This window comes from Panthera pardus, unplaced genomic scaffold (genome assembly GCF_024362965.1).
Source record: "Panthera pardus isolate Hobbes unplaced genomic scaffold, ASM2436296v1 HiC_scaffold_15, whole genome shotgun sequence".
Classification (NCBI taxonomy): Eukaryota; Metazoa; Chordata; class Mammalia; order Carnivora; family Felidae; genus Panthera; species Panthera pardus.
In genome coordinates this window covers 53,133,066-53,159,923 of record NW_026526710.1, presented here as the reverse complement: position 1 = coordinate 53,159,923, position 26,858 = coordinate 53,133,066, and the positions used below count along the sequence as shown (strand labels likewise).

At 49.0% G+C, this 26,858-nt stretch overlaps 1 long non-coding RNA gene across 1 annotated transcript; it reads right to left on the bottom strand.

Annotated features, from left to right (window-relative positions):
- Positions 1 to 112: 112 nt before the first annotated feature.
- LOC109276394 (uncharacterized) lies at positions 113 to 26,858 on the bottom strand. Its single transcript, XR_002084649.2, has 3 exons — positions 25,730 to 26,858; positions 1,518 to 1,749; positions 113 to 577 (listed from the first exon to the last, which is right to left on the bottom strand). It is a non-coding gene; the product is annotated as an uncharacterized LOC109276394 (long non-coding RNA).

The window sequence follows — 26,858 nt, the reverse complement described above, 5'->3', positions numbered from 1 at the left end:
AGCTGGAACTGTAAAAGTCATGTGCCCTGACTTCTGAGCCAACATTCTTGCATTTACACACACACACACACACACAGAGAGAATTTTCTCACACAACCTCTGCTTTTACATGTGAGTAGAGCCATCTCGATTAGGCCAATCATTATAATTACATCTGGATACCCTGTTGTGGTCTGCAGGTCTTGTCCCTGGAAGTGCACGTGGTCTCCCTTGAGAGGGACAAGCATCCCTAGAGTCAATTATCCAAAGAGGTGGCAGGTTCCCGAAAGGCAGGCCTCAGGCAGCGAAGAGAATCTTGTTTCTCTCAGAGCCGCATTTCATAGGCACTGTTCTTCAAGGAGTCAAGACGCCCGGGGTGCGCTCCTGGGTAACAGGTGCGGAAGTGATGCCCACCCCATGAAGACGAGCTGGAAGCGGGGATGAGGGGAATCCTTTCACTGCTGAGGAGCAAGTCACAGTGCAGCATCCTCAGCATCCTCCCTGGGCTGGTTTCTTCTTGGCTTTCTATCCAAGGCCTCAGTAAAGTATCACTGGAGAACGCCAGCACTGCCCACACTTGACTTGTTAATGTGCATTTCTGTGCGAGAATTAATAGTAGGTCCTCCAATAAGAGCTAATTTTTATGTTTTTAAACTCATAAAAGAAGAACAGGAGTATAAAGAATGTTTAAGCAGAATTACATGTCTTCTTGTGATTCATGCCTACAAGTTCTCACCAAACACCTCTTCCCCCAATGGAGAGGCTTTTCCCTCTCTTACCAACCAGATCAGGTAGTTATGTCTTTCTGTGTAACAAACCATTCCAAAACTTAGTGATGGGAAACAACAACCATTTAGTATTAACTCGTGATTATGCGGGTGGGCAATCTGGACTGGGCTGGGCTCAGCAGGCCAGTTCTCCTGCCAGCCTCCCCCGTGCTCACTCCTATGGCTGCAGAGAGCTCACAACTGGGATGGGGGCCACTTGGCGTAGGACGGCTCCATTCGTGTGACTGGCAGTTGGTGGTGGCTATCATCTGGGGTGGCAGGTGTCACTGGGCCACATGTCTCTAGAAGGCTTGCCCCGGTTCATTGACCTTGTGTTGGTTAAGGGCTTCCAAGAGCAGCAGGAGAAGACAACTTCAATGTACATGTGCCTTTAAGATCTCTGTTTGTGTCACATTTGGTAATATTCCATTGACTAAAACAAAAGCACATGGCCAAGTCCAGAGTCAGTTTAATAGGGCCCTACCCAAGGGTATAAAGGGAATTATCGTGACCATGTTGTCAATCAGCCTTAAACAGCCTGGATCTTAATCCATAAGACAGGAAAGAATTTTCCTTAGACACATAACATACCCACACACATTCACACACTCACAGCCACACATGCATCTTGCATATTCTCACAGTAATATACACATACATACATATCACAGCCACACATGTCCCAGACATGTGGAAACATCCCCATAAGAGAGAGTAACATGGACATACACATAAAACTACTCATGTGAATAGGTATGAAAGTCAACTTACAAGGCAAGGTTTTTGCTGTACATACTCTGCTTCATTTTAACTCCCAGCTTTTCCTTGAGAAAATCTGCCACGGCAAATTCTTGAGGAAGAATCTGCTGCTACAACCCATCCTTTGATATGAAGGGTTAAGCGATTAAAGATGACCTAGCCTGCCAGCTGCAGGCCCGACTCTGTGGTCTGATTTCTCAAGATGATACAGCTCACTTCCCAGCGGTGATTGCAAGATTTAAATCTAAGTCAGGAGAGAGAAAAATGCAATTCTTAGTACGATGTTAGTTAGAGCACAGCTAGAGACAGCATAACCAATGAACAGACAAGAGTTTTACAGAACTGTTTAACCATCTTACTAGATAGGAAACAAGGAGATGAATTTTCATAGAGTTTCAGAGCTGCAGGGCTTTAGGAGGTCCCCTGACCTGGCTCCCAGAGTATCCAAAATGGATGTGTGATGTTCTAGAAAAGATACAACTTTTTAAGTAAAGATCTCCTCATTTTCTACTGAAAGCATATGACTCTCTTCTATGTTTTCACATCTCTATGCATATATTATCAACAATTTATAATTAATAAGTGTTTACACTCATAAATTTTTAAGTGACAATATTATTGAAAAAATACGTTAAAAATAGGATTCCATATATTTTCATTTCTCCCAAGTTTCTTATGCCAGAGCGGGGTGGGGGGATTATTTTTCCCTATACAGGCAAAATTTCTAGAGAATTTATATCTGAAGAGCCAAACAGGGTTTCAAATATAGAACACTCTTGTAAGCTCTCCATATCTCCCTATAGATTCCCAGCCCAGGACTGAATCTGTATATCCAGCCCCCAACTCCACTATCTGAACTTCCTTTTTTTTTTTTTTTTAAAGCTTACCCCCTGCTTACTGCTTCCATGATCCAGCCAAGCACAGCCCTGCCCTCTCCCCTGCTCAAGCCCACTGGCTGCTGGATCATACCCAGTGTGTGTGGGTGTGTTCGGGCTGCTATAACAAAAATACCATAAACTGGGTGCGTAAACAACAAACATTCATTTCCCACAGTTCTGGAGACTGGAAGTCCAAGATCAAAGTGCCAGCAGATTCCGAGTCTGGTGCGGCCCTACCTCCTGGCTCATGGGTAGCCATCTTCTCACTGACATGGTAGAAAGGGCAAGGGATCTCTCTTAATCACCTTCATGAGGGCTCCACCTTCAGAACCTACTCCCTTCCCAAAGGCCCGCTTCCTAACACTATCACATTGGGAGTCAGGATTTCAATATATGAATTTGGGGGGAGGTGGGAGGACATAAAATTCAGTCCATAACCCCCATACTTAGAAACACAGTGAAGAAACTGCAGAAGCTTGCAATGGCGGGGGGGGGGGGGGGGGGGGGGGTAGTAAAAGCAGCTGCTTCAGGTTCAGAAAGCTGGTTATGATAAACTAAAACAATAGTTTTGAGGTACACTACCTATAACCAGTCAACGTAGGAGAGACCCACCGATGCTGTTCCCCTCAGGCCTGCAAACCCAATCGCCTAGAGACCCAGGCAGGTGGGCAGTGAGGTGTACCTGCAGGGTGATGTCCTGTCTGCTCGGCCCTAGGAACAAGGGCCCAATGTGCCCAGACCTTCTGAAGTCTCTTTTTAAATCTTAGCAACTAATTAAAATTATAAGTCTGTCTGCAAGCAAGAACACTAATTAGTTAATTAATTAATTAAGCAAGCAAGCAAAAACAGTCAATTTTTCAAAGTCCATACCCTGAACTTAACAATCCCAGTAAAACAGTGGCACCTGGGTGGCTGAGTCGGTTAAGCGTCAGACTTCAGCTCATGATCTCACAGTTCCGAGGTTCGAGCCCAAGCCCGGCGTCTGGCTGTGCTGACAGCTCACAGCCTGGAGCCTGCTTAGATTCTGTGGTCTCCCTCTCTCTCTGCCCTTCCCCCACTCGCACACATACACACTCTCTAAAAATAAACATATAAAAAAAAAATCCCAGTAAAACAGGAAAGGACAGGACTGCTCCTCAAATCCCATTATCCAAAGATATCCTTGATCTGATTCAAAACGGAAGTCCTTTCTCGGGGTCCTCATCCTGCCCTCCAGGGCTGAGGACAGCCTTTCGCTCCGCAGCTGGGGTAAGCAGCTCTACCCGAGCACAGTGCGACGTTTAGGAACAAACGCGTACTTCCCAAATTAAACCCAAGTTAAACCTTGCCCTGGTTTAGACTTCCAGGTCCTCTGCGGCACCTCTAAGTTCAGGTTCATTCATAGCTGATTTTAAAAGTGATGGACCAAAAGCCACCAACCTCCTGACTGCAGTATCTCAACCATCCCCACCATCCACGATCCTCTTGGGCCTGGAGAAGCCCCTGCGACGTATCTTTCCCCAAGGCGCGCGCACGCGCACGCACGCACTGACACATGTGCGCTCACGCACACATGCGCTCGGGGAAAGGGCTACGCTATGAGGAAAAGGTACGTTCCGCTTTAACAATATTCTAACCATAGAACTACCCCAGGATTTTTTTCAGAAGCTTTTAAAAACAAGCACAACCCACTCATCAAACGATCGATGAAAACGGGAATAGTAAAGCGGTGATAAGTGAAGTTTAAATTTGACGAGGCGGCACTGCTCACTCAAATGGTGAGTGGGGAGCCTACCCCCACTCAGCCGCGGCTCTCCTATCCAGGAGCGCAGGTGGCGTCACATTGCCTCAAGTCACTGGCCTGCAGTCCTGTGCACCAGTGAGCAGTTGGTCATGCCCATTTGACAGAGGAGAGAACAGAGGTCCAGAGAGATCATAAAGGATTTGTGCTAGAGGCAAAAAGAAACAGACTCCTCTCCCACATCTGGAATGGCATTCCCCGCCTCCCTGCCTGTCCAAACCTCCTATCCCCCCCAGCACTGTTATGGGGCTGGAAGCTGTATCCCAAGCATCCAAATGCAGGATCCAAGTCTTCTATTCTCCCATCTGCACCCGGAACCTAGCACGGGACAGACTGCACAGTAGGCGCTCTGGGATAGAGGTTGTGGTCACACATACAGAAAAGAGTTCTGCCAAATACAATATCAGAGTCAGGGCAGCCAAGAGAGGCTGCCAGGAAGGGGACGGTGGGGTTCTGGAGGTCAGAATGCAGCAAATGCCTGCCCAGCACTCCTTGAGCTCAAAGGCTGGGATTTCATATCTGATTCTCTGTATCAGAATGATTGTTTTAAAGGGCCAAAAACATCAACAGAACACAGAACAAAAAAGATCAGCCCACTGCTAAGCCATGCTAGCTGACTACCACTCCTGCAGCCTGTCCTATGAGGCAAGGCTGTCTCCAAGAAGGCAAAAAATACGAAGTCCCCACCATTGGGAAGCTGATGATGAGTGTGGGAAGCCAGTGTGTTCCTAGACATGAATTAACCGTGAGGTTCCCATCTGAGTTCTCAGCCCCTTAAGTGCTCTTGGGGCACCCACTTCAGATCTCTGAAAAGATGTGAGGGCACAAAAAGTCAAGAGGACTTTCACAGGAGGTTTGAACCTGGGCCTTGGACCAAAAAATGAGCAGATTGTGATGGAATACATGGTGAGGTAAAGGGGGCCATCGCAGGCAGACTCAAGAACCACAGGCTCAAAGGAGTGCAGTTGGAAATGAGACATTGGACACGCCTGACCAGGAAACGGGGTCTGAATTGGGAAAAGGAGAAATGATACTAGAGGGTCAGCAGTTCACATCCATGGCCCTTCGAAACTGTGAGGAAGAAGCTGAACTCTTTATTCACTTGGCAGGGAAAACAATATCCGTGATTCCCAGCCTTTGGCGTTTAGCAGAAGTGGAAACAAACATATGCAAGATGGGGAACCAAACAAACAAACAAACCAAGAACTATCCCTAGACCCAGATGGTACCAAGGCCTAGTGTTGGACCCGAGGCACTTGCAAATGGTCTCAGGACGGGCCAGTCTGTCCCACAGTCACCAGGGCAGTTCCGGAAGCCAGCAGGGTGTTCATGCCAGCACTTGCCTCCCACACACATACTCTTCAAGCACTTCTCAGATGGCCTTGCTGGGGCCACCTCCCACCATCACCCTGCAGTACTGCTGGGAGCACTTATTAGGAGCACCTGGACCCTCAGAGACTCTCAGCCTGAGGACAGGCTGCCCAGGTGCACTCGGGACAGCTGTTTAATAACCCATCTGTTAAACCTCTGCCAAGGGTAGGAGATACGGCTGTAGGTGATGCCCTGGGCTGATGAAGCCAGAAACAGTTTGACACTAAATACCCCTCTCCAGAGTATAAAAGGGATAAAAGAAAATTAAGACATTGAATATAAATCTGGCAAAATAAGCTGTTCATTTTTCATTTTAGCTTCATAACAGGAAATATAATACATAGCTTGATATTAAAGACTCATTGTAGGAGAAAGTGGTGATGCTCTGGGAGTGATTGGAGAAGCACCTGGATAGCCCATTAAAAGGCTTCCCAGTTTACCTGCCCCAGTGCCTTTTTTTCCATTTTTCCACTATTAGACCCTTACTGATACACAAATGCCCCATTAGGAACTCCACAATCTTTTTTTTTTAAGGATTAGTATAATTTCTTCTATTTTTTATTGAAATATATTTGACATATAACATTGTATAAATTTAGGGTGTACAACCTATTGATTCGATACATTTACATACCATAATATGATTGCCATTGAATGATAGCACCTCTTTCACACCACAAAATTACTTCTTTTTTGTGGTAGGAATAATTAATATCTAGTCTTTTAGCAAGTTGATTATAATACAATATTGCTGTTTATACTCACATACTGTGCATTAGATCTCCAAGACTTATCTGTCTTCTAGCTGCAAATTTACACCCTTAAACATCTCTCCTATTCTCCCACTCCCTACTCCTTAACAAACACAATTTTCCTCTCTGTTTTTCACCAGTCTGGCTTCTTTAGACTCCACAAGTAAGTAATATCCTATAGTATTCGCCTCTCTGACTTATCTCACTTAGTATAATGTCTTCAAGGTCTATACACATTGTCACAAATGGCAGGATTTCCTTCTTTCTCATGACTGAATAATATTCCATTGTATATTGTATGCCACACCTTTTTTTTAATGTTTATTTATTTATTTTGAGAGAGCGTGCACTCACTTGCACAGGGGAGGGGAAGAGAGAGGGAGAAAGAATCCCAAGCAGGTTCCACACCATCAGTGCAGACCCCTATGTGAGGCTCGATCTCACAAACCATGGATCATGACCTGAGCCAAAATCAAAAGCTGGATGCTTAACCAACTGAGCCACCCAGGTGCCCCACCACACCCTTATCCATTCATCTGTTAATGGACACTTAGGTTATTTCTGTATCTTGGCTATTGTGAACAATGCTGTAGTAAAAATGGGAGTGCAGATATCTCTTTGAAATCCTGTTTTTACTTCCTTTGGGTAGTAGAAGTGGAACTAGAAGTGGATCTGCCAGATCACGTGGTAGTTCTATTTCTAAGTTTTTGAGGAACTTCCATATTGGTTTTCCATAATGGCTGCACCAATCTACATTCCCAGCCAATAGTGTACAAGGGCTCACTTTTTTCCACATCCTCACCAATACTTGTTATCTCCTGTCCACTTGATGAGGAACTCCACAGTCTGGTTTTACCAGGCTACTTGGGTTTTCCCCAACATGGCACACTCCTCAGATCACCAATCCTCCCTGCTGGCCAGAACACCTCCCTACCTTGTCTGCCATGTGGACTTCTGCACCTTGACTCAGCTCAAACATAGCCTGAGCTATTCCCACAGCACTGCATCCACCCTTCTTTATCACCAGCTTCATTGTTCTGTGATTTTCTATGTAGATGTCTGTGCCTCCCTTCCCCCCACACGAAGTCTCTGAGGACAGAGGTGAAGTCTTATTTTGTATTCCAGGTCTTTACCGGGTGCACCTAATAAATGAGTCCTAAAGGGAAATGCTAGCACCTTTATCACTTTCTGGTATTTCTACTATGCCAGTTTGTCAAAAAAAAAAAAAAAAAAAAAAAAAAAAAAAAAAAAAGGCAGGATTTGATGCAGGGAAATATCAGGAACCAGACAGAAAGTCACGCCTTGGGGGAACATATGTGGTTCTTTATCTCATCAGTGAGATAGGTGGCCAGATAGAGGATAAACTGGTAAGGACTTAGGAAATGTAGAATACCCACGTAGAAAGACCCTCCCAACCTGACCAGTGATGCCCAAAAGAGTAATAAGAGTTACAGTGAGGTAAAATCTTCTCATATTGACTGTCTGTCTGAGGCTTTCTGTGGCCTGGTGCCCACACTAATCATCTTACACATCTGATCTCACTTAATCCATACAACAAAACTGTTCACTTAATCCATACAACAAAACTGGGAGGTAGGTTATGCTCATCCTGACCCTGCAGGTAGGGACCCTGAGACTCAGAGCAGACAAGTAACTTGCTGACAGTCATGCAGCTGGCCACTGGAAGAGTCAGGATTCAAACCCCCTTGTCTACCTACCCCAACGCTCTTACTCTCAACTGTGCTGTCAAACAAGAAATCATGCTGGATTTGCAGGTCCCATTTGGTTGGTAAACTTGTTTATATATATTCACACTATCTTCCTCAAATCCTTTTGGACCATAGGAAAGCATTAAATAACTAATTATAAATCAATTGGGGTCTTAATAAATGAACATCCACATGTACATGCCTAAAGTCAACTCTCCCCTCAAGCGAGAGCCTCTCTGTGGGGTGAGAGGTGCAGGTGTCAGACTCCTGAAGGAGGTGGTGCTATGGGACAGGAGAGAGGGTAACAGGAGAGGGAGAGGAAAGGAGAGGAGGAGAGGCAGCATGGATGAGTTGCCCATGAAGGCAGAATCTGCAGATTTTTTCCTCACAAAGCCCCTTTGCCACAGCCACTATTGCTCACAACCCTGCTTACTCACACCCAATCATCTGAAATTGCCTCATAAGGATTCCCCTGCTCCCAGTCTCTTCTACCCCAACACAGCCCTCTCATGAATGCAGCCTAAGCTCAATGAAGCCCAGCTCAGACCTGCTCTGATGCATCTGGGGACTCCTATTGCCTTCTGACTGAAGTGTAAAATCCTCAGCTCAACTCAAGGACTTCTGTACTCAGCCTCCAACCAGAGCCATCCCAGTTACTGGCTCAGATACCCCAGGCTTCAGCTTCAGGCCCAGAACATGACTCACTGCATCCCAAATGAGCCTTGCTCTCCTTGTTCTACTGTTTCTCACTCTTTCCCTCCTCCTGGAACACCACAGTCTTCTCTCAGGCTGCCAACACACATTTGCGGAGCACCTACTAGAAATTAGGCATAGTCCTGGCATGTAAGAATAGATTTCTCCTTCAAAACTTGGTGTAAATGCTGACTTCAGCATGAATGTTCATCATTCTGATGAAAAGTAACCCCATCCTTCTCTATGTACTCAAATATTTACAACATTTGGTCTTGAGCCACAGGCATGTACCTGCCTCCCCAGCCCTGTAAGCTCCTTGGGGCAGAGAGTATAGCACTGATGGCAGGAAGCTCCGTTGTTGACCATGGTGAGCCTCAATCCAAGCTGTATTGGACTGATGGACAGTTCCAGAGTTTCTGGATCATCATTTCCCATCGGCATGGAAGTCACACAAATATTGTATGTTATTGAAACCATCATTAAAATACCAAGAAATGACTTCTCTAAAGGATCTACATATTTCAAAGATAATGGAAATCACACAGTGGCCTGGATAGTTTTGATTTATCAGACATTTCTCTTATTATGTACCCACACAACTAAACAAACTATGTGAATCCATAACACTTCATGCTATCAGACAGAGATGCTATGCAAGTCATGATACCGTGGACTGAAAATATACGTGCATTCCCTCTTGGGCTTAACTTCTAACCTCTAATGTTAAAAATAAAAGTGGATGTCAGCCTTGGGACCCATTCATTCCATCACCCAGTTGGAAACCATTTATTAAACACCCACTGTATCAAGTCCTGTAGTTGGGCTATGAAGTAAATGGACATAGTTTCTCCCTCCAAGTGTTTCTGTTCTGGTAAGGAATACAAGCCTTACTCAGATGAAGGAACCAAACTAAGCAATGCCCAGGCAAGAGCCAAGTAATGTAAAATTTTAATATGAAGGCTAAGGAAAAATCAAAGTGAAAGAAAAATCTGAACAAATTGAGGGTAATCATGAAAGATGCATTTGAACCATATTACTTTCTCAGTAGAGACTTACAATGAACCTCAGTAAACCCTGTATTAGCCATCTTAGAGTGTCAGGTCCAGATGGTTTTAGGGGATGGAGGAGCTCCAGTGTGTAAAGGAATCTAATCCTTTAGGTCTCTCTTTTATTCATTAATTCCCCTACTTATTATTCAACAAATATTTGTTGAGTGTTTACCATGTGTCAGGTAATATAGTGGTGAATGAGGGGTACACGGTTCTTATAAACTCACAGAGTTTGGAAGGCACTACAGGAGAGTGTCTTTTTTATATTGGAACTCCATGCCTTCAAATGTAGGTTGATATTCAAGTGAGTTGAATTCCTAGGCATGGAACGAATGATGATCAGGATGGCGGGGTGGTGTTTCCAGAGGCAGGATGCACATCAGGAGGAAACCTTGCTGAGAATAAATACCAGTCACAATTTATAGCATTTCAAGGTTTAAAGGTTTAAGATGGAGGTTTGGGGGGGGGGGGGGGCAGCCATGGAGAAGAAGAAAAAAAAGGAGCTTCTGCCCAAGAAAGGGAGGCCACAGAGGGTACTGCACCAGGGTCAGGCCCCACCCACAAGCTGAGACTTGGCATTGCTGACATGGATGGAAGAGCCAAGAAGCGAAAAAACAATGAAATGGGGCTGCCATCAATGAGGAAGCATCGTGCAATGCCAGCACTTGATTTGGAAAGTATTCATAGGCTTTCTTGGCTAGGATATTTAAGACAAAAATAGAAATATTCTCATCAATGATTTATAAGATTGCTTTAGAAAGATGGGGCAGAACCCAGTATCACAAAGAGTAGCAAAGCAGCCTCCTAACTTGTCACTGGGCTGGAGAGCATGGGCCAGGGGAGAGAGCTGTGAAGGTTGCTCCTTGCTCCTATCACAGAAATTAGAGCCGGAAAAAGCTGTCAATTTAGCTGGTCTGAAACTCAGAAATCCAACCACTTTTTGGACACTTTCAGCTGCAATTTTATTCTTCTCTGGGGTAGAAGCCTCCAGATGTGATATCTGAAAATTGCATATGCATTGTAGAGAATAACAATAATATTAACAAGTCAGCAGCCAATCAGGTAGAATGTTATTCTAAACAGAGAGCATTCTCTTCTAGATTCCACCCTTGGAAGAGGAAGAGATGGGGGCCAGGGAATGAAATAGGAACATGTTTAGAGAGAGCAGAGAGTGAGAGAAAACCTTCCCACGATAAGGTAAGGTCATTTCACAGTTATGTGCTGAGCTTATTATAAGCCCATTCCTGGATTTTGTTCATTTTCAATTATGCACGAATTGACTCCATCTCTTGGACTCTCCATCAGAAACATGGGATGGGAGAGGGAAAGTCACTCATTTTAGACCTGAGCCTCATGGCTACACTGTCGCCAGCCCCCCGGTCCCTGATACCACCTTCCTACATGAAGCTTCCCAGCTAATCTTCCTAAAACACAAAACTTCATTAATCACCATCATAGTGGGGACAACCTTCTGCCCCTATTGCCCACTTATAGGACCAAGATCCTACTCAGATGGACATATCTGAAGCCCTCCAGTCACCCAGTCAGACTATTGTATGCACAGGGTGCCAGGCTTTGGGGTGAGGAACTGGACAAGAAAGGACAGTCATACCCTCAAAGAGTATGTAGTCTACTGGGACTGGGGGAGTGAGGAGGAATCAACCAGTAATTAATTGGTGACAACAGTGCAGATGGCTGCAAAATATAGAGTGTGGTGGGAGTGCACGATGGGTTACCTATTGTGGACTCTGGGGTCAGGTAATAAGGCCTCCTTAAAGCAGTGGTGTTTGAGGAAAGATGGGAAAACTGAGCCTCAGTTAGCTAGAAAAAGAAAGGGGCCGATGCTTCCAGGACAGGGACCATTGTGACACTGAGAGAGACCTTGGGCATCTGGAGAACATGATAGGAGCATGACGAGTGAGGATGAGACTGGTACCAGCTGGGGCTGGAGACCCAGGACAGGAGGAAGGGAGAAGTGAGAGAAGACAGGCCTAGAAGGGAGGGGCCAGGGTGAGTTATGAGGCTCCTGGAATACCAAGCCAACGAGATTGGGCTTTATCCTGGAGACAGTGGGGAGCCATCGAAGGTTGTTAAGAAGGGAACTGGTGTGACCATGTCTATGTTATAGAAAGCTCATTCTGGGTGCAGAGTGAAGTACACGTGGGTCAGAGCAGGCAAGGCCAATGCACAGAGACCAGTTGGAAGACTGTGGCAGTGGTGTAAGTAGGACAAAATGAGGATCTGGTAGGAAGGAGGCAAAAGATGCAGAAGAGCTGCCAGGACTTGGTGACCAAAGGCTTCTGCAGGATGAGAGAGAGGATATGGTCAGGAACGCGTCACATCCTGGCTGAGATGACTAAGTGATGGAGCACTGACCAAAATAGGGACTTTGGGTGGGAGAGATCTTTTTCCTCATGAGAAGGGAAAATCCCTGAGTATGAGAGTCTCCTGACAGAAACCTCTAGCAGTTGTAAATAAGAGGCTGAGGCTCCGTAAGACAAAGGGGACTGGACATGTTCGTGGGAACATCAGTGCATGACAGGGGATTGCCATCCTAAATGTGGTGTCCCTAGGAGACTGCACAGCATACAAAGAAGGCGAATTAAAGGACACAACCAGGGTAACCCCAACATTTAAGGACTGGGCTGTCAAGGAGACCAGCTGGAAGTAGAAGGTAATCAAAGAGACACAAGGTGTTTCTTGGAAGAGAAAGAAGATACTGTAAACAAGTGGTTAATAGCATAAGATGAAGACTAAAGAGATAGCTACCTTGGTTCGGCCAAGGGAGCTACCAATGACTTTCCTAAGAGTAATTTTAGTAAAGTGGGAGAGGCAACGGCAGATCTAAACGCATTATGGAACAAATGGGAAACAAAGAAGCAGAGAAAGCCAGGGGAACCACCTATTTCAAGACCTCTGGCAAGAACGGAAGGAGGGGAAGCGGCATCCTGAGAGCCGGGAGCAAGGGCAGGCCTTTGGAAAGGAACTGGCCTGTCACACTGGGGAGCTGTCAGAGATGCCTGCAGTGGGTGTAAATAGGGAGTGAGGGAGTGGCCCCTAAGCTCCGTTCCAAACTGGAGATCTGTACCCCTCTGGAGAATGAGACATATCAAAACAGTCATTTCCACGGAGCCTGCTTAGGATTGGGAGCCGGACAGTGGCATTAGGATGTCAGGAATAGAAAGGAGCTTGTGCCTGTGCCTCTTGGAGACTAAGAGTGTGACTGTTCTCCCAAATGGGGTATCTGAACTGGAGGCCACACGGCTCAGGCTACAGTAAAGGACTCAAGAGGGAAGAAAGGCCAGGAAGTGACCAGTTCCGTCCCCATGATAATGTCAGCCCCCCTCATCTCCACCCCGGAAGGGAGTCAGGGAAAGAGGACCAGGCTGAAAACAGATTGCGTAACAGCGGTGCCAACCCACCCTCCTTCCTCTGGGCCTTCCCTGAGGACTGAGGCATTGCTCCCCTAGGATCCTGGCTGATAGGGAAGCAGGTAACACTCTGAGCCTCCACCTCCCCAAGTACGCGGTGGGCCCTGGGCTGGCCAGCTGCTGAGGCAGCCTTTCTGGGAGCCAGCCTCTCCACTTCCTGTGCCAGCCTCAGCTTCCAGCCCAGGAGCACTGGAGCAGGATGGGGAGGAGGAAAGACAGACTGTTGGTCAAAGGTGGGGGGAGGAGTCAAAGAACAAGGAGGAAATAGCCATCTCTTACTGCAGAAGGAGTGTGTGTGTGCCTGTGAGAGACAGATAGAAACCTGGTTTCTATATCTCACCCTGGAGCGAGTCACTTTGCCTCCTCGGAAATTAATTGTGTAAAATGAGAAAAGTGGATTAGGAGATGCTTAAGGTTCCTTTCAGGTTGAAAATCCTGTGTTTCACAAATTTTGCATCTGTATATATATAGCACCCCCAGAGGCCAAAAGCATTATCAGCACAAAGCGAATATAACAAACCCCAATGAGGAAGACATGCTCACACATGTGTCCCTGACAAACACGTGCACGCACACTCTGACACACACTTGTGTGCACACACAGGAGGGTGAGCGCTATGCTGTGCCTATAAGTGAGGAGAGTGGCTACAGCACGTTGGGACATTCCACACAAAAGTTGCCGGACCGGCCTGCAGCCACACCTCTCGTACATACTAGTGAATACTAAATCTCAACTAACCTTAGCATTGGACAAATGAATCATTTTAGATTGTCAAGCTTTCTAAGTAGCTAAAGATTTACTCTTCAAATGACCAAAAGTAGTTTTAAAAGCAACCCCAGAGGGAAATATTTGGGGTATTTTTTTTTAATGTGTATTTATTTTAGAGAGAGAGAGACAGACAGAGTGCGAGCAGGAGAGGGGCAGAAAGAGAGGATGACACAGAATCCAAAACAGGCCCCAGGCTCTGAGCTGTCAACACAGAGCCCAATGCGGTGCTCCAACCCATGAACTGTGAAATCATGACCAGAGCCCAAGTCTAACGCTTAACTGACAAAGCCACCTAGGCACCCCAGGTTTTTTTGTATTATAAATGTTCTAAGCCAATTCTGCCGAACCTGACCTCACTGTAGGTTCTTGATGGCACTGGTTGTCTTGCTGCCCTTTCAATACACAGAGGTGTGCTGTGCCTGGGCTGGGCTCACAAAGTGGCTGACGAGGCTGTAGGATCATCCTCCAGTGTCCCTCGACCTTGTGTGTGATGAAGGTGGGGGGTGGGGATAGACAGACCACGGAAGCCTTCCCAGTTTAGAGAGAAGAGCCAGAAATAAAGACAAGGAAGAGTAGGCGGGCAGGTATCTGCCCAGAGTTGGACTTGAAGCAGGGAAAGGGGAGGGGGGCGAAAAAGGCACATTTTCAAAGGAAGCTGAAAGCTGGGGACCGGGCCCATCTCCTGCTTGGGTGGATCTGGGCAACCTGGGGCTACCACCCAGAGGGATAAAAGGAGAGTGGGCTTAGGCAGAAAAATGAGTTAATGTGAATTTCATCAGTTCTTTCCCTAACATGTGGGAGAACTCCAGAAGCTTTCTGATTGCCATCTAGGGCAAGAAATGGAGTAAGAGGAGTGCCTGGATGGCTCAATCAGTTAAGCATCAGACTTCAGCTTGGGTCATGATCTCATGGCTCGTGAGTTCGAGCCCTGTGTCAGGCTCTGAGCATCGGGCTCGGTACTGACAGCTCAGAGCCCGGAGCCTGCTTCAGATTCTGTGTCTCCCTCTCTCTCTGCCCCTCCCCAACTCATGTTCTGTCTCTCTCTCTCTCTCTCTCAAAAATGAATAAACATTAAAAAAAAAATTTAAGAAACCCAGGAAGAGAATGAGGCAGGTGAGTGTAGGAGGAGCTGAGACTCAGGCTCCCAGTGATCCTGATGATGGCTGGAGCCTCATGCGCAAAGGAGCCTGCCAACTCCCACTCTGGGGTGCCCAGGATGGAGACCATGGCTACCAGACCCTAGGGAGCCCATTGAGGTCCCCAATGACAGCACAAGGGCAACCCAAGGCCCCCTTCCCACCACAGGGTATGTAAGCTCCCCTCACCTCAGCTGCCATTTTGGTTGGAGAGGAGATGGGGAGGAGATCCTCCAAAGATGGATGGTTTGCCCACATAAGACAGGATTACCCTGAAAAGAGAGTGAATGGCCCTTTACAAGCACTTTTGAAGGCTTTCTGTCCCCTTGACACAGAAGAGATGGGGCCCTGGGGCAGGAGAATAAAATGGCAGTTAGAGAAAATGAAGACCATGGCACGTTTGCCCCATCAATGTAGAGTCTCCAAATGCTACTGCAGGTGGCAGGTGGCATGGCTGGTTCTGGCCCCTGTGCTCACCTGTGCTGCCCCTGCCTGAGGATCCCTTCCTAGCCCTTCAGGAGAGTCTCACCCCTGGGCTGATGGCCAGATGACAGGGGCATTTCCAGCCTGAGAGTCGGGGCAGGGCTGGGAGATGACAGGGTCCACACCAGGGTGGCTGGCCAGAAGCCAGGGCAGAAGGCCCACTGCCTCCCTCTGAACCGATGACTCTATGGTGGCATCCAAGAGGGAAGCCTGGCTCGTTCCTGAGGCACAAGACGATCCTCATGGCAGTTCACCTTCAGGCCAGCCTCAGACTTAGCCCGTAAGATTTGAGGGACCAGAGAGGGCCTTGGGCTCCCCAAAACCTATATCCCAACAGTCTTCTTGCTGAGAATCTGTATCCAAGACAAAGAACTGAAAAATGCGAGCAGGTGTGAGGAACATTCAGGCAAAGGGTGAGTGAGCCTGGAAGGGGAAAGGAAGTGTCCCTGGGGCAAAGCTGGAGAGGAACATTCAGCCTGGGGCCTAGGTAGGTAGGTGGACTAGGCCACAGGCCTCCTGGTCCTCCGCCACTGACAGCCCAGAGCTCAGTGCAACCGCTGGTACGACAGCAGCCAGGAAGACCCTCTGCACACAGCAGCCTTCAAAGCCTTTCAGCTCTCAGGCCCTAGGTCCCTCTAGCCTACAGTCGGGTGAGTCCTGACTCCATTCACCTTAGGCCCCAACAGGCCACACAGCCCATTGTCACCACCGCACTCGATCCTGCACACACACACGCACATACATATGCGCTCACTGACAGACACACAGACACATGCCAAGATAGCCAGCACTCAGGATAAAGGCCCTCGCTTAGGGTCTGGACACTTTCTTTTGTCCCTCTGGTCACTTAATTAATAGATTCTGAATGGTGTGATAATACCAACACCCTCAGACTCTGCCCTCTCCCAATGGTGGCACAGGACCTACATGTCCTTTCACGGCCTAGGGTCGACTTATGTCATCAGCATCAGCATCAGCATCACCACTATCATGGCCAGGTAGAGCCACAGACATAATGCAAATGTCTACCATACAGGTAGGGGAGGAACTTGTCAGGAGCAGAAGGATCAGGCTCTGGGAGAGAGGCTTAAGAGAATATGAGGCAAAGTTCGGGGAAGGGGAGACTCGAACACTGGCCGGAGCTCAGCTGTATCCAGTCTGTGCACAGAGATGCTTTGTGAATCAACACGGCAGAGGAGGGGCAAGCAGGGGGACTCATGATCTGCCTTCATGGGATCCAGGGCACCTGGTTCCAACTCGAGGGTCACAAGCGTTCAGAGTAGTGGAGACCAGTGCTACTGCAGTGATGAAGCCGGCTTTCCAAAGGAGGGAACACTGAGCAGCACCACTAAGGCGGGGCAGGACTTGTGATGAAGACAGCTGACAGCACAGCATCAGGATTAAACAAGCGAACAGTGGAGTCAGCCAACCTGATTTTGAATTTTTGATCTGTCACTTCCTGGCTGTGTGGTCCTAGGAAAGACACCCAACCTCTCTGGTCTTCAGTAGCCTGGTATGTAAAATGCCAATGCCTCCCTTATAAGGATGCAGAGAGAATGAACTAAGCCTGTAAAGGGGCGGGGCTATAATAAGCAGTCAGGAGCATCAGGTGTGGGTAGACAAAGGCACAGAGGCTGAAATGAGACAATGCGTGGATAGGGGCAGAGGAAGAGGATGGCCGTGGATGGCCCAGAGAAGTGGGGCACCCAGGCTGGATGAGGCTGTGGCTGGAGCAGGCTGCCTCTGAGGCCCCATCTCTGAAGAAGATGCAGCTGCGGAGGGGGACAGCCCTGCGGAACAGGTTGTCAGTCCAGCCCTTCAGGGGCTTTCTTCCCATTGGCCACGACTCTGACAGGGAAATCAGCAGGCTGGCGGTGCGGGCCTGGGCAGCGCAACAGACAAGGCCCTGGGGACAGCTTAAGTGGACAATAATTGCAGGTTATTATATACCGGGCTGCAGCCAAAAGCCAGGCGGCTATTAAGTGTGATTGGGAGAAATAATCAGGAGGAGGAGGATGGATGTGAGAACTAGGCTGTTCTTTCTGTTCTCAAGGCCGCTGTGAGTCCAGGACTGTGCAGAGGCAAGGACAGGGTGGGTGGGGAAAGGAGCAGATCTACAATATAAATACCCTGCATTCTGAGAAGCCATCCCACCCTTGCCTCTGGCCCTCCCCACTCCCCAGGAGGTACGGAGCAAGGATTACCATCCCCATCTCATAAATCAGAGAATGAGGTCCAGAGAGGGGAACCAGGTGACCCAAGGGCACACAAGTTTTCCCTGAATCCCATCAGAGCCTGGATTAAGCCCCCTCTGTTGCTCGATGGCCACAGAAGTGACTCCTGACATGAAACCCCATCAAGCCCTGACTCTGCTCTCAGAGGTTGAGCAGGAATCACCTCTGAACTGGGACTGGGAACTGTCACTAAGACCCAAAAGGGGCACAGATCCCACCGTGTGGCTGCCAGCTCATAGGTCAGGACAAGGGCAGGCAACAGGGAAATGAGGAGGGGGCAAGTTTATAACAATATCATTGGCTATTTCTTAGGGCTTTATACATTCATTAGATGCCTCTCTGGGATAAAAAGAGAATTTTATGCCAAGTGTATAACTGAGGATACCAAGAGGGATTACATGACCTGTCCAAGGTGGGACAGTGATGCTGTCAATAACAAGGCCCATGTGACAATTGCTGGATAGGGGCCTATAAACCACACCCCAGATCTGTCTATCGGAGAAGACCTTGCAGAGGTGACCCTAAATCTGCCTTCTGCCACCAGGCCAGTACTTGTGATTTTATCCCTGCCAGCCAGAATTTCCCATTGCATCAGGATGAGAGGTCGTCCTTTTCTTTCTGAGCCAAGGGTGGCATGAGGTTGTGGCCCAAGGGGTGACACTGCCCTCATATGATGTGTGGATCACACATCCCCACCCTTCTACCTCCCACTCCTCAGCTTCCCCAAGCCCACAACTCATTTTAGAAATAAAGATGACCAGCCTCGTCCCAGAAGCACAAACACCATGGGCATCTTCAAAGAGGTGCCCAGAGACCTTCATTATTTCCTATTGGCGTTATTTTATACAGACAGCCCTACCCTGGTGGAAACACCAATGGAGGCCAATGAGAGAATATGTATATGTTGGTAGGCAGTAGACCAACCCTTCTTACAAACACAACACCTCAGCAAATATCCAGGAAAGTCACGCACAAGGCTCAGTGCCATCCTCGGTTCTGATGGTCTGCCCCTCCTTCCCGGGATTGCCTCTCCCCAGCCAGGCCTCCCCAACCCTGGTCTGGAAATGACCCTGCTTTGGGTCACATGAGAGTAGAAACCTGGCGCAGGGAGGGATCAATTACATTGTGACTCAGCGAGAGGGCACAGAGCCAGGGAGTGAGTCACAGAGCTTGCCCACCCTTCCCCTTCCCAGGAAGGGGCGGCGGGGGGGGGGGGGGGCAGTCACGCAGGCCTGTGTGGGAGCCTCCCATGTGTCCGGGTACAGGCTCTCCGACAGTGTGGGGGAAGTACCAGGTCTGTGCTACAGTGTGGGGCCCCTTCCTAAAGCTGAATGTAGGTGAGCGTCACTGAGCAGCCACGTTGAGAGAAACTCATGGGGCCCCTCCCCCAAACCGTTTCCTACAACATGGTACCCACAACCAGAGACAGGTTCCTCTCCTCTCCTCCACACAGTGCGAGGACCACTGAGGGGAAACCGAAACTGCCCTCTCCCTTAGAAAATGTCCGTGTCCTCTTACACATTTTTTAAATGCTATTTTTGGCCAGCTTATATTTATACCTGGAAAGGAGAGACTTAGTTTACTTTTGAATAAATACAATAAAAGTAATAGCTAATATTGATTGGGCACCTGCTATGTGGCAGGCACTAAGTTACCTCTTTGAATCGTTCATTATCTCTTCATGATAGCTGTACGCAGTGTTATTATGCCCATGTTTCCGATGTGGAAACGGAGACTCAGAGAACATGACTTATACTGCTGGTAAGCTAAAGATATATCTTGTCCTAGGGGTACCTGGGTGGCTCCGTTGGTTAAGCATCCAACTCTTGGTTTCGGCTCAGGTCATGATCTCAACGGTTTCATGAGTCTGAGCCCCGAGTCCGGAGAGTGTGGAGCCTGCTTGGGATTTTCTCTCTCTCTCTCTCTCTCTCTCTCTCTCTCTCTCTCTCTCTGTGCCTTCACCACTTGAGCTGCCTCTGTCTCTCTCAAATAAATTAATTAATTTAAAAGAAAAACTGACAGGTAGGGTTCTGAAGCCCAAACTCTTTCTATACACAATGCAGGCACCTTTGCATATGTGTATATATAGTATAGAAACTTGAGTCTCATATACATATTTTAAAGGATTAAATGCCCAGTGGTATTTATAGACTGTATTTTTTTAAATTTTACCCTTTGAGCAAAATTTATATTAGTGTGTCTGTTCAGTAATAGACCAGAATTTATATATGTGTATATAATATATATATATATGTATATACTATAACACTTTGGAAGACTTTAAGCTTACTAAAAGAAGGCTGCCATCTGGAAATTATTTGGGGGAGGGAGTGGTTCTTGAAAACCTGTGGCATCTCCTTTAAATGTGACTAGTGGTAACAAACCTTCATCCTTTGGATATAGAAATGATCTTTAGAAAATGGGCCCAAAATAGTGCCCCTGCAGTTCAGCACATGTGTGTTGGGGGTGATTTCTCCCTTCTCAGCCATCCTTCATAAATACCCAGGTGCCTTTTTTGTTCCAGTCTTATACCACTGATCACATTCTTCCCTGTCATCAGCAACCGGTCAGCCTGTGGTCAGTGAGTCCCCACCCTGAGTCTTTCTTGTGAGCCAGCCCTGCTGTAAACCTCTCCTCCCAAGGCTACAGACCATCCCTGGAACAACAGCCTACATTCCTTCCATGACCTTCAGGGCCCAACTTGACTGCCCACGTGCCCTCTCCATCCTCACCACCAGCCTCTCCTTCCCTCTCCCCAGGTGATGTAGCTGAGGCCTCCTTGCTAAGCTCTTGTTTGTACCCAGCTGCTGGGTGAGGGAGCTGGGGGCGGGGGGCACCTAGGCAGGTGAGCCTGAGGCCCCCACATAACAACCCTTGGAAGATCTGGCCTGGTGTAATTGTCCTGCAGGCTCACCTTCCTGAGCCCCTACCCAGTTGGGGGTCTCCCTATACCACCAAGCCATGTCACTCCTTCATACCATCTGCACCGTCCCCGGAGGCTGAATGTCTTAACCAGGGCACTGGCTGAAGGACTGCGGGCTGGACTTGGGGGGCCTGGCTGCAGTGGGAGAATTAACATTAAAAAGCCTGTGTAGAAGCCGTGTTTTCAGCAACATTATCAGAGAAATCGTGGCCATGAGAAAGTGACATTTATCCACAGCATTGTGCGTGTAATAAATACAACTTACTATTCCAGTTTCTAAAGTGAGCCCAGTGTCTGAAAACCTCAGGGCTCATGTACAATAAATTAACATAATTAAAAACTAATTAGTAAAACATCACAATTAAAAGGACTTGCTGCGGCAACACCTCTCAGGTAAGAAGAGGCTGCGTAGTGCCGGCAGCCAGTACCTAGGGCAGGCCCCAAGAAGAGGCCGTGATGCAGGCCTGGCCCTCCGGGAAGGCTTCCCGCACCCCCCCCCCCCCAGGAGCACCTAGAGAAACAGCCTTGCAGCAAGTGAGGACACCCACTTTGGGTCCAATGCCGCCACCACCAGAGGGGCCGCCCTGCCTCCCGAGTATGCTGGGGGAGGGGCCTCCGCCAGCCCTCAGACTGGGGCCTCTCTGTTAGCGGGGCTCCCATAATACCCGCTGGCAGGACATGATCTAAGCCCTTTACGTGCATTTACTCATTTAATCCCCACAACAATTTTAATAGGTTCTATTCCTCTTCCTATTTTGCAAATGAGGAAACTGAGCCACGGAAAGGTTAAATAACCTGCCCAAGGTCATAGAGCTAGTAAGTGGGAGACTTTGAAGCCAAGGAGTCTGGTTCTGCCAGCTTTACCTAAGTGCAGCGGTAAAGGCACCTGCTTCTGTCCAACTCAGTGCTGCCTGGCCAGGGCTCCCTTTGAAAACATGTGAATTATTTGGGGAAGATAAGGAGTAAATTCCTAACCCTTCCATGAAACAAGTTAATTTCATCTACACCTTTCTGTGGCCCATTTTGACCCTCAGTCCCTGCTCTCCTCTTATTTTTTTACATGAGAACTGTGAGTCAGCCTCACAGACATGGCACTGTCTCACCTTCTTGGATGTGATGTGAGGAAGGAAAGGAGGGTGGAAGAAAGGACAGCGGTCTCCATTTTCTGGAGGAGAAAGCTGAGGCCAGGAAAGCCGTAACTCAGGTTCCTCCTGCACTTCCCGGCCCCCGCCCATGCAGGGTGCCTGGGCTGCAGGACTCCAGATCCCTTTACCCCACTTATTGGGCTGCCTTTCCATTTCCTACCTGTCCTCTGCAAAAGTGAGGAAAAGCCCCAGTTGGCAAAGAAGCGGACAACAGGAGCATGTTCCCATGCCAGGAACAAGGAATATCCATGCTGACCACCCAAAGGCCTAGAGACTCCCCAAAGCAACCCCCCACCATTGCCCAGAGCCCAGGAATCCCCACAAGACCATAGCCATATGTCCCTGGGGCTCAACCAGCAAGGAAGGAAGCCCGAAGGCCCCTCTCTTGCCAGCCCTGGCACTTGTCTGAGCTATAAGAGGCAGCCCAGTCCCTTCTGGGGAGCTCCTGGGTTTCCTAAAACACATAGCATCCTAACTCAGTTCTCTTCCTCCCTCCATGCATTTGCTCGCCTGGCCAGGTCTGCTGTTGGCTCAGGACAGGACAAGGGGATCCTTCAATTGTCTCCTCTCACTGGCCGGAGGCTGCTGAAGTTAACTGAGAGAAGGTAGGGACCCTTTTCCTCTTCCTTTCCACCTCAATTAGTGCTTCTTGTATCACTGAACCTTCCCAAATTATTCACAGAGAAGTCCTAAGCTTGTGGAGAAGACCAGAAACAGACTTCTGAGGCTGCCTTCAAAGCCACATCTTGCCCACCCCACCTACTTCCACATATGAGCCCCCTCTAGAAGCATCTACCTTCTATCATGTGAGAACCCACTACACTCACCAGACCTGGCAATTCCATCCACTGCCTCAACCTCCCTCCTCTCTTCCTAAGCTGACACCTCCACCTTCCTATAGGGCCAGAGTTCTCTCCACCAGAGAGCCTTCCGGGGGTGCCAATGCCTACACAAGCTGCAGCTTCTCCAGGTTCCCAGGGCACACATCACCAGCACCTTTCACTCTACGCCTTGGTGGCCTCACGCCCTAGTGTGGTGGCTCTTGTCTGAGTCAACCTCTTTGCCTAAATCCATGAGCTCTCTGCAGAGGGCAAGTGACTCTTCAGGTCTCCAGCCTCCCCCCACTGACCTCTGCAGGTCTGGGCTGAGCAGTCACTCCACAGAGACACTTAGTGGTCTGGTCTCTGGAGAGACTTGAGCAGACCACAGCTCTCTTTTTAGCTTGTTCTCAACATAGCCTTGGAGAACCAGCTGCTTCTTGCCCTCCTAGGCTTTAGGCCAGGCCATCACCCAGCTCTCTGGCCATCTACCACCTTCTGCCTCTTGCCTTCACAAGCCCCGCTCTCCCCCAACAAGGCTGCTGCCCACACAGTCCCATCACAGATTCTCCCACACAATTTGGATTGTTTTCTATTTTCTTGCATGTGGAACTCCTCAGGCCTGGAAGACATTTAACCATCTGTTGCCATTTGGTGTTCTGGGGCTTTTCACTTGGTACAGCTTTGGTGTCTCTAACTAGACAGTGGGTTCTTCCCAGTCCTGTCCTTTCTCTGCTGCGTCCAGGGGGAGACTGGAAGCATTCCGTGAATGCAAGAATGACTGTGTGGTGATGTCTCCAAGCCAAGCCCTGCAGCCCAGGGAGGCTAAACTGCTATGTGGATTCTAGATGGATTGTTCTCATCCCTGGCTTTGAACTTCTTCTGGAAGAGAGTCTGCCTGGGCCCCTGCAGCTCCCCATCCTTAGGACCTAGACGAATGAATACAGCATCACCCCCTCCTCCAAGTCAGATTAGCCATAGGTATCTAGAAATTCCATTCTGAGCACCTACTGTGTGCTCATGCCTGTCAAGAGGGGTTGCAGAGGGTGAAGAGGGGCCAGATTACTGGGCTCCTGCCTTCCACCAGTTCCCAATCTAGATGGAGAGAGAAGACTCATAGGCAGGAGAGCCAAAGCAGGTCTCAGGGCGTGTAGCCACGGCCAGGGCTGCAGAATGTGGTTCAGTGGGTGCCAGAGAGAGGAGAGTGATGGTGGCTCCACTGAAGGGAAGCTGAACACAAAGAGGGTTTCCTCCTCCCTTGAGGGGGAGGAGCAAAGGGAAGTGAGGAGCGGGAGGCAATGGTAAGGCCTGCAAAACTACACCATCTGAGCCAAGATCCCCACCACACAGGGCTTCCTGACATCCCTAAAGATGAATCAGCAACAAAATGTAAACCCCAAACACAGAGAGAAAATGAGAAGCAATTGTTCCCAACTCCCTTTTCCATTTGCCGGCCTTCTCTCTCTCTCTCAGTGGATGGAATAATTGTGGCCATGAAGTGGCACTTGAAGAAAAAGTTTTAAATCTGTTTAAATGTCACAGTGAGTAATACTTTGCCCCCATCTTTCCCTAGTTACATTTCTCTTTGATGTTCTAAGGTTAAAAAAAAAATTAGCTCAAGTCTTTCTAGAATATCAAGGGCAAGGATACCAGAGAGCCAACCTAGCCACATTCCTTACTATTTTCTTTGGGGTCCTGCTCCTTTATTACATTAGTTTGAGACACCTGTCCGTGTTGTTTTATCCCCAGTACTCTGCTGTGCCAAAACAGTGGGAGCCTAAGAGATCCAGCTCTGTGCCTTTAAGAGATCTATGCCTTGGCAGAAGCTGTTTCTGCCGCTGTTAATACAAGGTAGCTCAGTTATATGGGCCTGGTGTCCTGGTGGCTTCTGTCCCAGCAGTGTGGGGAGAGGTAGGGCATTTTACCACATAGGTGCCAGAGAGCTGAGAGGTGAGGAATGTGTTACCCCCTAAGGGGAGACAGTCCAAATCCAAAATAAGCCATCCTCAGGTGGGGAGACAGGGGAGCGTGAGGTACCTTCCCTAGGGAAGAAGGAGCTCTCCACAGCTTTGGGTCCACATGTGGAGAGAGACAGGGAGAGGGGGCTGTGGTGCAGGGGGCACAGATGCAGTCCTGGAGGGAGTTGATGCTATACCTTTTGGCAGTATTTTTGCAGGTATCTGAAATAACCAGATGCCCCCTTCCATTAACAACTCCACTCTCCCACTCACTCCTGCCCAGGGACTGCTTTTATTTATGTATTGGCTATTATTATTAATAATAAGATGAATAATGAAACACCTGTGAATAATTTACTTGGACCTGGGCAGGGCTGGGGTGGGGGCAGGAAGAAGTGGAAGATAAACCACAGCTGCCCTCCCCTGTGCTGGCGCCTTCTTTCTCAGCCCCCACCCCCACCCCAGCTCACTTCCTTCTCTTCCCCCAGACCTAGCTTTGCTTTAAGGAGGTGGCAGGGAGAGAGAGAGAGAGAGAGAGAGAGAGAGAGAGAGAGAGAGAGAGAGAGAAGACCTCAAGCAGGAATTACTCTCCTAAACTCCCGTTATGGCATAAAATACATCCCACTCCATTGTGATATCCTGGGAGGTAAGCACCACAAGATGATGTTAGAGGAGATATTTCGGACAAAGATACTGGCCTCTGCTGATGTGTCCTGAGGGGAAGGGGAGGAGGGGGGTCTCAGACTGGTGCACGCGTGCGTGCGCACGCACACACACACACACACACACAGCCAGAGTGTGGATACAAACGGTCTATGTGCACAGCCACACTGCACCCACACAAGCACTCACACACAGTCCTGATAAGACACAGGCACACACCTCCAAGCCACCAGCTCAAACCCTCTGTGTGCCTACTGGGAACATGCCACCTTATGACAGCACTTCATAGGCACACCACGCACACAGCTACCTTGCAGAGAGGCCCTATGTGTGAGTTTCTGTTCGATTCCATCAACTCGGGCGATTCTTAGGCCGTCATATAACACTGGATAATGTAAGCCCAGAACCGAGTTATGAATCAACTATACTTACACACGATTCCATCAAGAAAAGACAGAAGAATCTTAAAATGAAAGGATGAAGTTCCACAGCTCTCAGAATTGTACTTGCTGTTTGGTCACTCGCCCTGGATCCTCAGGGAGAGGTGTCCCAGGTGGGCTTGGGGCCTGGGGCTGCGAACCTCGGGGCCTCCTCAGGCCTCTCCTGGCGCTGGAGAGCTCGGCGTTGTGGTTGTACCAAACGGGCTTGGTCTCGGTATTCAGGCAGCTGGGGTCTCATTTCTTTAAATAAAATTGTAAACATATTGTCTAATAACATCATGTAATCCGAGGGTAAGAAAAGAGAAACCCAGGACACCCGAAGGGGGCCGGTGGGGGTCCGGCCAGAGTCAGGCCGGCAGCTTTGCCCCTGCAACTCGCAGGGGAGCGGGCGCGTTATTTTAATTTGCCCGGCTTCTGAAGCCATGGAGAAGAGGCTGCCCTGGAAAAGCAAATGTGGGAGAGGATGCGGGGCAGGTAAATATCATTAAAATGAAAATCTGCTCTCCCAACCCAAGTTCACCACCAGCATTCGCCCCCAGAGGCGGGGCTGCTTGGACCCGGCTCCCGCGCCGGCCACTCCCTCTCCTGCGCGGCCGAGGCTCTGGCCCCCGCGGGCCTGGTGGGGAACCCGGCAAAGTCGGGCTGGGCGGCCGGACCCTTGGCTCCAGCCCGCAGACGCGACTCCGAGCCTCGCACTTCTGAAGAGGGAGGCGCCGCCAACGAAGCCCGCGGGGCAGCGCACGCCGCGCGAGTCTGGGTCCGGCCGCAGTCCGGATAGCGATTCGGGGGCTTTATTTCTTTGATGGTGAATTAAGGAAAAAATTTCAATTTGAACCGGTAACGCAGACGAGGGCCAAATCAAGCCGGTCCCTCGCGCTGGCTCAGCGACCCGGCACGGCACCCAGATCCCTGCCTCCTTCCACGGCGGGCGAGCCGGCCGAGACGCCCGGCTCCTACCTTCCTCCCGCCAGCCGCTTGCCGGACCAGCCGCCGCGCTTCCGGGCGGGGGAGGCCGTCCGGGACCGAAACACCCACCTCCAGCCTTCGCAGGCGGGCTGGGACGAGGATCGGGCCCCGGATCTCTACGCCCCGTCCCCCCCCAGCGAGGCCCAACTGCTCCC